A 12,022-nucleotide genomic window follows, 5' to 3' on the forward strand; every position below is an offset into this window, starting at 1 on the left:
GTGCTTGAGTAAGCTCAGCATGTAGCAAAGAGAAGGATCAGTATACAGGGGTGATTTTTACTGTCCTCTTCTCCTTGTTAATACTGTGCTCTGTTCCTCTGTGACCACTGTCCAGACAAAGCCTCCTGAGAGACCTGTCTCCTTGTTTCACTCCAGCTTCCAGCAGCTAGCTCAGGTGGAAGTAACCACTTACAGTAGCAGTAGAAGGATCATCAAAATGAAGGAATATTTACCCTGCTGCTTGGGTGGTTTTGGTAGTGTCCGAGGAGGTACCTTGAACCTGGTTCAGGTATATGTGTGAGTGCTGAAGTTGCTGGGATGGTTGATGTGGAGACAGCCTGTGGTACCTGCAGCTTGTGGTTCTGTGCAAAGCCACACGGTGCTACACAAGGTCACATGAGCTTGGGAACTAGGGCCGCTGTAGTTACATTTCCCTGGACAGGCAATAACACTAGCGAAAAGCTGATGGTTGAACTCTACCTGTGACCTTTTTCTGGACACTGCTGTTGGGTTGAGTATCTGCATAGGACAGTGGTGGGAGCCTTCATATGGAAGGTGGGAGAGATGAGATGAAACTTCACCTGCCTGACACTGCCTTGAATACAGGCCATCTCAAGCAAAGGCAGCATGCAGTATGTGATTTGAAGCGAAAACAGAGCAGCCGTATCTCCAAAACCCTTTCTCAGCTCCCCTTTGCAGCTTCAGTGTGCTGTAAGCATGCCCCTAAGTCTCTGGCCCTGCACCTCAGGCAGGACAACAGCTAGTCTGAGGACACTGCTCAAAGCAGCCCCAGCCATAGACCTGCTCTAAACATATCTGCCCAGGTAAGGGAGGTGTTTGCAGGAATGGGAGCCCAACAGGGTGCATCATAGCTAAGCACAAGTTTTGAAATGGACCCCAGAGACCTGCAGAGAGGACATTTTCCCAAGAGCATGGTGAATGTAGGAGCTAGGCCCACAGAGGTGGATTTTGTCACACGCTCTGTCCTGATTTAAGCAGTAAGCAACAGGGTACAGCAGCCCTTGAAGGTAATCTGAATGCCATTTCTGGGTAACTTTCTTGTTTGACAGTGCTCACAGTACATTTGGCTTAAAATTCAGCACACCTTGGGTTGCATCAGACCCTTGAAGTCTAATCCATTATGTCTGATTAAATTTAAAATAAAATGTTTCCTCCTTTTTGGCAAGCTTCATGACTGGCATTGTTTTGCAAGCTAGCAAGTAGAAAAGCCGGTGGTTTGCTGCATCTGTGATGAAAACCATTGCAAGGAGGTGTTTGTTTCTTGGAGAGGACGTCAGATTTTTCAGTTAACTGATAAAGGCCCAAATCTCAGTCAGGAGCAAAGCTTCATTGAGGCTCTGCCAGTTTAACCAGTAGAGCACAGCCTTGAGGATCCAAGAGCTCAGATCCAAGGCCACAACAGGTTTGTGAAGAAGAAGAAAGGGTGGGGTAATATTTTGGAGAGAGGGAATGAGAGGGTTTGCAAGGAAAGCATATGGCATAGGCTAAATTACTTACTATCCACTTTCTCATCAGTCTCCAAGGATTAGCTGCTTGATTTAATCTTAGATCTTGCATGAGGTTGTTAATCTGGCTAATTACTTTGGAAGTTTCTGTGTTGCCTAAGACAGAGATATAAATTGTGGCGCTCACTTCTAAATATATGGATAATAATAAAATCCTGTATCATAACCAAACCTTTGCACGTTGTTTAGAAGTGTGCTCGTCAGAAATTCACCGTGCCTTTCTAAAAGCTGCTGTTCCATGTTCAGCCATCTTCTGTAGCACACAGGGTTAACAGAGGGCTTTAAACCAAAACTGTTGTTTGTTGCTAACTGGGTTGTGTGTTTGTAGAGCTAGTTGGTAAGAGGTGAAAGAAAATCTCATGTTTTTATGTGAAATACAAGCATTAGCATCAGGTGAAGCCTTCTGCTGTGTAAGAAGATCAGGAAAACAAATGGTGAGGAAAGCAGTGATTTGATCCAGTCAGATTTAATGTGGTTTTGATTAGACCACTGACTCACACAGAGCACTGGGTGATAGGATGCCACCTGGGACCTGATATTTGATGTGCTAGTTCCTTCACTCAAGTGGATGCCCAAGAGTGGTGGTATGCGCTTCTCAGTTTCAGTACAGGTTCAGGATCTTGGTCTCTGGCCTGTTGTCCTCTTTATTCTTCTAACCATCCATGAGATTCATTAGATCCACTGAACTGCCATATTGTCTGGTCCAGTTGTTTTATAGGCTCCATTCCAGAACTCCGCTGCTGAAATTTCTTTTACATTGGCTGCACTGGGGTTGCTTCCTGTTCCCAGCAGTGGTGAATTTCATCTTCATCATGTATTCTGCACTATACTTATATTGAAATATGTTACATTTTTAAGAGTCCATAACATGTCATGTTAATCTCTTTGTTGTGTAGCACAACTGAAGCCCCATTGGCCTCAATGCATATGCTTTGGGTCTTTGACTGCATGGCATTACCAAAACCAAATATAAAAATATATATAAATGAGTGGGTGCTTTTTTAACTGCTGTTATTTCCTGTAACTTCTTGTATTTTTTTCTCTCTATAAAACCTTATTTAAGTAACCTTCTAAGACCATATTCTTAGTTGTATAGAAATTGAGACATACAAAAAGAAGGGTCCAAGCTCTGGTGACTTCCATAGTGTAGAGGTAGCCTAGGCTGTGTTTTCCATTGCAGTTGTGTCCAGATAGACCTGCGATACTGTACAGAGACTGGTTAAGAAGAAGACTGCTCCTTGTAGTGCACATCTGTTCCACCATTTATACTTGGCTTGGTTGCACGGAAAGGAGATCTCGGGGAATGGTAATCTTTAATTGCCTAGGGGGAGGAAGAGTAGATGTGATCAAAAGTATACACTACAACTTGAGAAGCACAAGCTCCACTTCTAACTCTACCTTTGACCTTGCTAAATTGTGGGTGTCCTAGTCCTTTGATGGTAGTTGAGAGCTATCTTCATAGGTTTTGGCCTCTGAAAAAAGGAATTGCTACCAGTGTCTTAGCTTACAAGCAGTCATGAGGGCACACAGAAGGGAGAAAGTCTTCAAACTCTACAGACAGTAGTTATCTACAGATGCTAGTTAGAACAGAGTCCTTTTTTCTTGGCTGGGTTTCCTTTGGGTTTATTTCTCATTCTCTAGGGTTTCAGTTCTTGAGCATTGTCCCTGCAACTGTGAGTGAAAGAAGTTGCTTAATTTCACCTTCCTAATGGTAACACATGAGTCCAACAGCTGTAGCTTTAAAAAGGAGTCAGAAGTAGTGTAGTGTTTGTGAAATTGCAAGGTAGTTAGTTGCAACACAGGTAGCAGAAGGTGACGTTAAAGGTATCATCAGCCCAGAGTGTCACTGATGGATGTATGCACAGAATGAAAGCATGTATTGGAAGTTGGATTTTCTCCTGCATGATCATTTTCTTCTATACTGGCAAACACATGTCCATGTCCCACACAAGATGCAGATAAAAGCTGGCAACTTTGCTTTTTGTTGGTGCTACTGCTCTGTCTTGCTCTTCCTTCTTGTCCCTCTGCTTCTTGCTTCCAGAAACCACATATGCAAAACTCACTTGCGCTGCTGTTAATGTGAGAATGCTATATGCAAGGATTTTTTAAATGAGTATTCTAGACTACTCACTCTTGAAATAGTAGTACAAATCCAGCCTTTCTGACGAAAAAGTTCTTTTTTGTTTAATGGCTTTTTGGAAGATAAATGTTTTGCTTTCGTTAGCAAGCATTCTGTTGTTTAAAAACTGACCATCTAAAGAACAATTTCCATCTGGAGCTGTACTCATTTTCTTTAGTGGTCCAGGCTTTTTAAACAGACTACATCCCAGTAATGCAGTAAGGCATCCAGGAAAAGGTACAATGCTGCCTATGCTGCCTTGGAATCGCATATACACAGTACGTCTGTATAACATTCTTTCACCTCCAACTGTTTCAGCCCAAGGACTTTACAAGTTGGAGGTGATTTCTGTGTATGGAGGAGAAAAGCAAGCATATTTTTACTAGGCTTTAATTCAGTAGAGAGTGAGCCACATGAGCAGGTAGAGACAGGGAAATAGCTGAAGTAAATTTATCTTCAAATTGGAGGTGACATCCATGAAAAATGTTCTGTGCTTTCTTTGCCAGGCCAAGCTTTGCTGATCAGTGTATTCACAGCATTAATCACAACTAAAAGGTTCTGTGGGAAACCTTTTCCTCTGTGTTCAGAAATACTAATGAGGACATGGACTTAATGTTTTGTCCCTCTTTGGAGGGTTTGCTTGCTTCAGACAGGGAAGGAGGGCTGTCAACAGTGGGTTTTAACCCTGGAAATGAAGCAAGCACCTCCTGCTCTCAAGGTGTTTATATTACCATGCTGCTAAGGAGCCATGAGCATGAGATTGGCAGCCACTAACATTTCCAGTGGCAGAAGAGGTAGACAGCTTGTAAATGGCTGGGCATGCAGGCAAAGGATGTGTCTGTGCTTTTAGCCAGGATCTAGGTTAAGAAGAGCATCCTCACGTGCAAATTCAGTGCTGAGAGAGAAGTGTGGTTTCATGTGGCATTTACATGGTGGCACAGCAGAACTAGCAGTAATTCAGCATCTTTGGTCTTGTGTCAGAGGGCATTCTGTTTCCTCCTCCTGGGCAGGGAAGGGAGGAGGGACTGCACAGCACTGTCCAGGGAGCGCAGAGAGACCAAAATGTCCATTATAGGGCTGTGATGCTGCCCACCTAGGTGAACTCTTTTTGGTTGTTTTTTTTTTTAGGTGCTGTGATCCCTAAAGCTCTGTCGAGAAACAAGTTGAATGTGGTTGCACACATGAAGTGGTCTGGTTTTCTGGTGTTTTGTGTGTCTATGCCTGGAGGTTGAGTACAGTGCAGATCTAATTGCCGTCCTCACCTTGCTCTTCAGATCACAAAAGGCCTTACATTCCACAGCCTTGACTATGTAATCACCTCTGATGTGACCCCCTTATAAACAAATCCCAAATGATTTGGGGCCAGCCTGATTTATAGCCAAAGACCAAATGCCTAGAATGGAGCACTGGTTATTCTGGTTTTATCTCCAGTTTCTGGTTTGCATTTATAATACTCACAGGGTGACAGAAAAGTTTTCTTGTCTCTTATTCAAACATTAGTATATCTGAAAGGCTCCATAAATCAGACATGTGTAAAGCCAGGCCGTTCAGATTAAATGATGAGAGCTGAAATATGTGCAGAAACTGTGTTGCAGACTCACTGCCATGTGAGCATGCAAAAGCCTGGGAGGCATTATTTCATCTGAACAGTGGCAAAGGGTATGTGTGGCACTGTGACTCGAGCATGTGCATGGAGCTTTGTGGGCAAGGTTTCCTGAAGCATCCAGCCTTGGCCTAACCTTCTTCACATAGCAACTGATGGCTTAGTTTGTATGATGCCAGTGAATGAAGAATTTAAGCCTAGCGCTCTAGAAAACCATATGTAGAGAAGTATTGTCACAATAGGGGAGGACTGTCACTGTCATATTAGATTGTCTGATTCTTAACCATTCGTAAGGGAAGACTGAACCAAGCACTCAGACATCATAGCAACAAGGGGAGAGAAAGATATCTGAAATCCCTGCATGGTAAATGCAATAGTTAGCACAGTATTATCAAAAGAAAGACCTCTTCCAAAAGGTCTTCATTGTCAAGTAATAGTGTAAAATATTCTGGTGTTTGGAGTATGGCATATTGAGATACTAACAATACATTAACTAACTACTTGAATGCATCCTAACTTTAAACTTTGTGGCAGTGTCACTGGACTTAAATGGCTACATCAAAACCATGTTTTTTTCTTGAATTATGACCTTTGTAAATGGCAGAGTTTACAAAGAAAAATGAGTTACAAAAACAAATGGCAGAGCAAAACCAAGGAGAGTGTTACCACCTTCTGTTAGCTTTAACTGTGTTTCCTTTGAGATTTAACAATGAAGACACTTTTTTTTTTTTTTCTATTAATCATCCCTAGCTGTGGCTGAAAATTGTGTTTGGTTTGAATGAAGAGTTCTTCAGGTCAGCACCAACTCACCAGTGTTGCAGTCAAAGTCTTACTATTGGGATCAGTACAGGCAATGCATGTGCTTGTGTTGCAAATCAGAATGGTCAGGGCTGGAAGGGACCTCTGGAGATCATCTGGCCCAACCCCATGCTAAAGCAGGTTCTCCTAGAGCAGGTTGCACAGAATCGCGTCCAGGCAGATTCTGAATGTCTCCAGAGAAGGAGACTCCACCAGCTCTCTGGGCAGCCTGGGCCAGTGCTCTGTCACCTTCAAAGTAAAAATGTTTTTCCTCCTATTCAGATGGAACTCCCTGGGTTGTGCCCGTTGCCCCTTGTCCTGTCCCTGGGCATCACTAAATAGCATCTGTCCCCATCCTTTTAAAAACCACCCTTAAGAGATTCGTATGCAGGGACAAGATCCCCTCTCAGCCTTCTCCTCTCCAGGCTGAACAGGCCCAGCTCTCTCAGCCTGTCCTCATCAGGGAGATGTTCCAGTCCCCTGATCGTCTTCGTAGCCCTCTGCTGGACCCTGTCCAGTAGCTCCCTGTCTCTCTTGAACTGGGGAGCCCAGCACTGGACACAGCACGCCAGATGTGGCCTCACCAGGGCAGAGCAGAGGGGAAAGATCACCTCCCTTGACCTTGCCTTTGATACTACACAAGACTCTTGTGAATAAAGCTGCAGTGTTAATCTGTTCCTTGGCTTTTCAAGTAAGGGCTTGTGAGGAGGTAAGAGGGCAGCCTATTGCAATGTGAATTGTGAATAGGAGACCCCAGTTCCATTGAAGTCAATGAGTGAGGTCAAAAGCAAAACTTGCAGGCTCCTCTGCAGTCCTCATTAGGGCACACAGGCACTGCAAGCCTCCATGCGTACAGGTCAGGCAGAGCAGCTGCTTCAGTGGCTGCAGTCCTTATTTTGGCCAGTTCTACCTTCTCCTGCAAATCTGCAGCTCCTGTTTAGCTGCCTGCTCAGACCCGCATTGTTTATGTCAAATCCAGCAGCAGTGCAGTGACCAAAGGAGAATGTCTCTTAACTACAAAGACAAAACTTTGTAGTTCTTTTTTTTTTTCCTTTTGTTGAATATGGCTGAAACTCAGCATGTTATGTCTTGAGCATAAATGGAAAGAAAATTGTCGCTATCTCTTTGCCTTGAAGACATGTCACCCATTCCTCCCTCTTTAAGGTAGTGCGATTGCGTCCATCTCGATGAGATAACAAAGAGCAAGGAGGTTGTCAAACTGTCCCATCTCCAGCTTTGGCAAAGATTTCCTGGGACTAGTGGATGGGGAATGGGAGAAGGGTGAGAGGGCTGGGACAGTGCTGGGGTGGCAGCAGGGTGGGCTGCCTGCCCTCCTCTCCCCTTAAGCTCCAGCAGGGAGGATGGGCAAGAATCAATGTTCTCAAAATCTAAGGCCAGGGAGTGAGTAGGCTGGGAACTGCTGATTCCTCCAACCCTAATGAGAGCCAGCCTGGGTACAAATAGCTGCATGGTTTAGCTGACAAAAATACGCCAACATTCCTTACAAACAAGTCTTATAACAGTCAGCTTCATTTTTTTCCTTCTCCTCTCCCCTCAATCACATTCTTTGTAATATCTAAATAAATGTCTTAGCTCAGTTTCAGGATCTCTGCTGAAGGGAGATCGATGTCAATGTCTCTGGCTGGGGATGCCCAAGGCTGGTCATGGCTGGTCCCAGACAGCTCCAGCTGGCTCCAGGCCTGGTCTTTGGAGCTGTCTGGAGCTGGCCATGACCACCAGCCCTTCAGCCACAGGTACGACCATGAAAAAATATGGAAAAAAAGGTAAAAAGCTGAAGGAGCAGAAGCGTGAGGAAAAAAGAGCGATAGGCAGGAGGGGGAAGAGCAAGTTATGGCAGGCAGCACCGAGCAGCATCTGAGGGATCTGCCCTGCTCCTGCAGTGAGCCTGCGCTGGGGCAGCTTTCTGGCAGGTCCTGCAGCCTGGTGGGAGAGCCCAGGGCAGGGGCAGTGTGCGCAGGAGGGACTGGCAGAGAGAAGCCACCCTGCGCTGCTCTGGGGGCCAGCAGGGGTGTGGGGGGTGTTGGTTTGGTTGTCTTTGTTTCTCACTGCTTGTGTCTGTTTTACCTGGAAGATTAATTTCTCCCCAAGTCAAGCGTATTTTGCCCATCACTGTAATTGTCTTCCCTTGTCTTTGCCTCAACGCTCAAGGTTTCTCATCCCGTTTTCTTCCCACTGAGGAGGGGAGTGATTGGGAAGCTGGATGGGAATGTCTCCCTTTGCCAAGGTTAACCCACTGCAATACTCTGTCAAGGAAGCACCTTTAACTCTCTAAATAAATACCTCTTTCATTCTTAGTGGTTCTGTTAGGATACTGTAAAAATGTGATTTCAGATTTCCTTTGGCAGTAGGAAAAAATAATCTTAACTAAGCAAAAAACCTGCTGAATCGATCCACAAGACCCAGAGGATATGGTTCTCTCAGCTGCCTGAGGAAAGAGTAGCTGATCTCAGTCATCTGTCCTGGCCTTTGAAACTAAAACTTCTGACCAGTGGCTGCCCTGAAAAATGTGCGTAAAGGCTGCCTGGGTCTTCAGAGGAAAAAGGCTTGTTGCTGATCTATGTGAAACTCTCTTCAGAAGTGCTTAAGGATTCGGTAAACGCTGGGAGTACAGAGGCAAAATACAGCCCCTTTACCCAAACTGTTAATGATCACAGAATGTCTGTTGTGTAGCTAGTTCATGGGGTTTTTTTTTCTTTCATTCATTTTTTTAAAGCAAAACTTTCAGAAAAATACCCTGAAATCAAAAGAGACTTTTAAATAACAGATTTTGCCTTTTTATAATGCAGCGTTAGATACAAAGCAAGCAGTGACTTTTTAAAGGCATACTTGCTCAGAGCAGTTAATTTTTGCTCCCCCTGGATCTGCCATTGAGGCTATGTCCTGGTTGGAGGGCAGGCTCTGTACTCTCATCTGAGCTAGGCAACAACAGGCAGACGCTGTAATGGGTGTTACTGTGCATGCACAGGGGGCCTGTACATAGATCTTGGTTCAGGCAGTGATGCATGTCTAAATGCAGGCTCTGCAGTCTCTCCCCTTTACCCTTTGGCGATGTTGCAGTGTGTCCTTTTGCAATGTCAATTACAGTCTCTCAGAGCTTGCAGGTGGAAGCAAAAGCAGTATGTAATCTTGGTGAGAGGTGTGGGTTTCCCACCAGGTGCCTGTCTGCATACTCACCTACAAGCCTGTTGTCATATTCTGTAATGCTAATAGGTAAACCCTTTGAAGTACTAAGTTTCAGCTTGAATACATACATACAAACCTGCTAACAGCCTCTATCAAAGTGTAAATTTCCAGAGGAGGTACAAAGTTTTTTGACAGTTGATGACAATAGTATACTATTTCAATCAAGAGGGAGTTCAAATGGGACTGCAAGCGTTGCTCAGCAAACCCCCTTGGAACACAATGATAATAGAAACGTTTTCAGTGAGAGACAAAAAAGAGCACAACTACTGTAAATTGAAGTGATGTTGTAAAGGAATATCAATAGGACATTGCTAGCTTCTTAAGCTGCTAGAAAATAGTAACTTATTCAGGTCTCAAGTCACAGCTCAGGTCTCTAATCTCCTTCATCTCATTACCCTTGCTGAGTGAAAGATAAAGGAATTTCAAAGTTCAAAATAGATCCTCTGCTGTCACAATGGGGTAATGCCTTCTCAAATGTGAAGTGGAACATGTTTTAAGTTGGTCACTTTTTATCTTCAGACTTTGCTTGCCTTCAAATGCAAAGTCAGGCACCCGTCCCTACCCCTCTGTTGTTAAAAGAAAGTTTGACTGCATGTGGAGAAGCTTTTGCATCTGTTTGGGAATGTGAAATCAAGAGTGGGATGTCAAACCTTTTTTGTTTTGTTTTATAGCTGTATTTGGAGACAAGCACTGCACATTAAAAAGTCTCTTGTGTTCATATTTCTATCCTTTCAACAATATAACGGAGTTTCTATGAAACTATGGTGAGATGCTTGCAGAGTGACAATGGGAAATAAAGTTCCAGTAAACTCTCATTACAGGTAGATAATCTTGTAGTGGTATTCTTTTTTCTGTTAGGAAGAAGTAATGCATAATGGCAGGTTAGGAACAAGCATTACTGTGTTTTCAAGGTGGTAAACTGACTATTTTCAGTCTGGTCATTAATAGTAATTCAGTGTGTTCTTCGTTGGAGTATTAGCCTTTCTTCCTAGCTTTGTTTCCATGCAGAAGAGCTATTTCTGGCTTTGAGAATTTTGCAAGTCCATAGACATAGCAGGTAAATCATAGCACTCCCATTGCATTGCTTTGGTTCTTCCACAGAAAAAACTCAGAGTGCTTTCAGATCCTCCACAAAAGTATATTAATATAAAAACAGTTTTAAGATCAGCCTGCCCTTGCCAAAAACATTTTAAAAAATCTGTGTTATCTTTAATAAATTCTTTTTTTTCTTCCTTTCAGTGAACACTAAAACGTATTGGAGATTGTTCTAAACTGAACCAAACAGAGCCTCAGCCTTCGGTATATGTCCTAAGAGATCCAGGTATAACTCCAGTTATTTTTGTAAAGCTCTTATTGATTTTAGTGGGTGTTTTGTACCGTAAATAAAAGGTATATTGTGACCTAGAAGGAGTGAGTTACAGTCTTGCTATGGCTAGGTGTAGACAGTTACCTGATCTTAGGCTGCCTGTAAAAAGCCTGGTACCAGACCTGTCAGTCTTGTCTCACGTCAGAGCAGTAACTGACTGTAATTGGTTCAGTTTTTAGTTCAAGTCCCATCAAAAGAAAAGCAAAGTAATGCAAATGTTTATTTAATTGCTGTGGTTTGGACAGGTGAAATCTTGCATTTTTCCTTGGCTTTAAAACAAGAGGAGCCTTTTCTTCTTGTACAGGTTTGTCACATAAAGAATTGGTTAAGGGGACAAACTTTTGAAGTTAAAAATCCTCTTAAACAAGAACAGATCCACATCTGTGTCTTCTAGTTCTTCAAGGAGCCATGTCTCTTTTGTGTCTTTTGCTGATTTTCTTATAAAGAAAACCTTCTTACTCTGTATCATGGAAGAGATGCAGTGCAGCTAGCACTTGTAGTTAAAAAAATTTTCTGGTCAAGTAACTAGATTAGCCAAGATAGAGTGGGATTTTTAACTGGCAACAGCCTTACTCTTTTGTGTTTGCCATTTCCTGTAATCTGAATTAACAGTTCTGAGCTTCTATTTTTGTGTCTGTATTGACTTTGAGACCCTCATTTTCTCCAACCTGGCCATATAATTTTCAGAAATGTTTACACTGCTAAACTTTAGAACAAGCAATCACAGTAAAAAAGTCCTTGAGCATCAGAAGAGGCAAGGGGAATCCTACATGCTTCGTGGTCTTCCCTGAAGGAGAAATTGCTTGTGATTGAGAAAGGGGCAGGCTGGGTTTATGGTACTAGATTGAAATATGGTTTTTCATCTTCCCTTTGGAAGTGAAAAAATGGGAACAGATCAACACTGCCTGCTCCCTCTCAGGACAGGCCTTAGACAAGAAACCTCTCCAAGGTCTACTGAGAAATTAATCATTCATGGACATGAGATTTGTCCTCACCTCTGCCATAAGAAATCCCGTTTCATGGCTTTCTCCAGCCCTTAATTCCAGCCCCAGCTGCCCTGTTGTGTCCCTTGCAGCTTGGTGGCACCACTTTGCCTTGAGCACCACAAGGGGAAAGAACATCTCAAAATGCAGTCCTCTGTGCTAACCCTATCCTCCTGGAAGTGTAATGCAAGCCCCTTGTCCTCATGCCCGCTCCTTGTTGGCTTTTGGCTTCGGGTGTTAGTTCATGCAGGCCAGTGCAATACACTGGTGACTGCCTGGGGTAGTACCACACATGTGTTTCCGTCCTGCTTTTGCATCAGAGAAGGAAGGAATTTTAACTTGGGGTTGCTTCTTCTCATGCTCACATTTAAGCAGTGTAACTCTGTACTAGGGCTGTTGAAATGGAAAAGGGGAGAAAAAAGT

The 12,022-nt window shown here is 43.5% G+C and overlaps 1 protein-coding gene and 1 long non-coding RNA gene across 6 annotated transcripts in view; one reads left to right on the forward strand and one right to left on the reverse strand.

Moving 5' to 3' along the window:
* LOC308056144 overlaps positions 1–12,022 on the reverse strand; it is a 271,689-nt gene that overhangs the window by 187,267 nt on the left and 72,400 nt on the right. The window lies entirely within an intron of this gene.
* The window catches only part of PLPPR1 (phospholipid phosphatase related 1), a 133,785-nt gene that overhangs the window by 19,194 nt on the left and 102,569 nt on the right, over positions 1–12,022 (forward strand). For 4 of the 5 annotated variants that reach the window (XM_080371040.1, XM_080371035.1, XM_080371036.1 and 1 more), the window contains exon 2: positions 10,490–10,571. The exons of the other annotated variant lie outside the window; for it this stretch is intronic. The gene's annotated coding sequence lies outside the window, so the exon portion shown is untranslated. The remainder of the gene's footprint in view (positions 1–10,489; positions 10,572–12,022) is intronic. 5 annotated transcript variants of the gene reach the window in all.

The sequence above is a fragment of the Falco punctatus genome, assembly GCF_963210335.1.
Source record: "Falco punctatus genome assembly, chromosome: Z".
Classification (NCBI taxonomy): Eukaryota; Metazoa; Chordata; class Aves; order Falconiformes; family Falconidae; genus Falco; species Falco punctatus.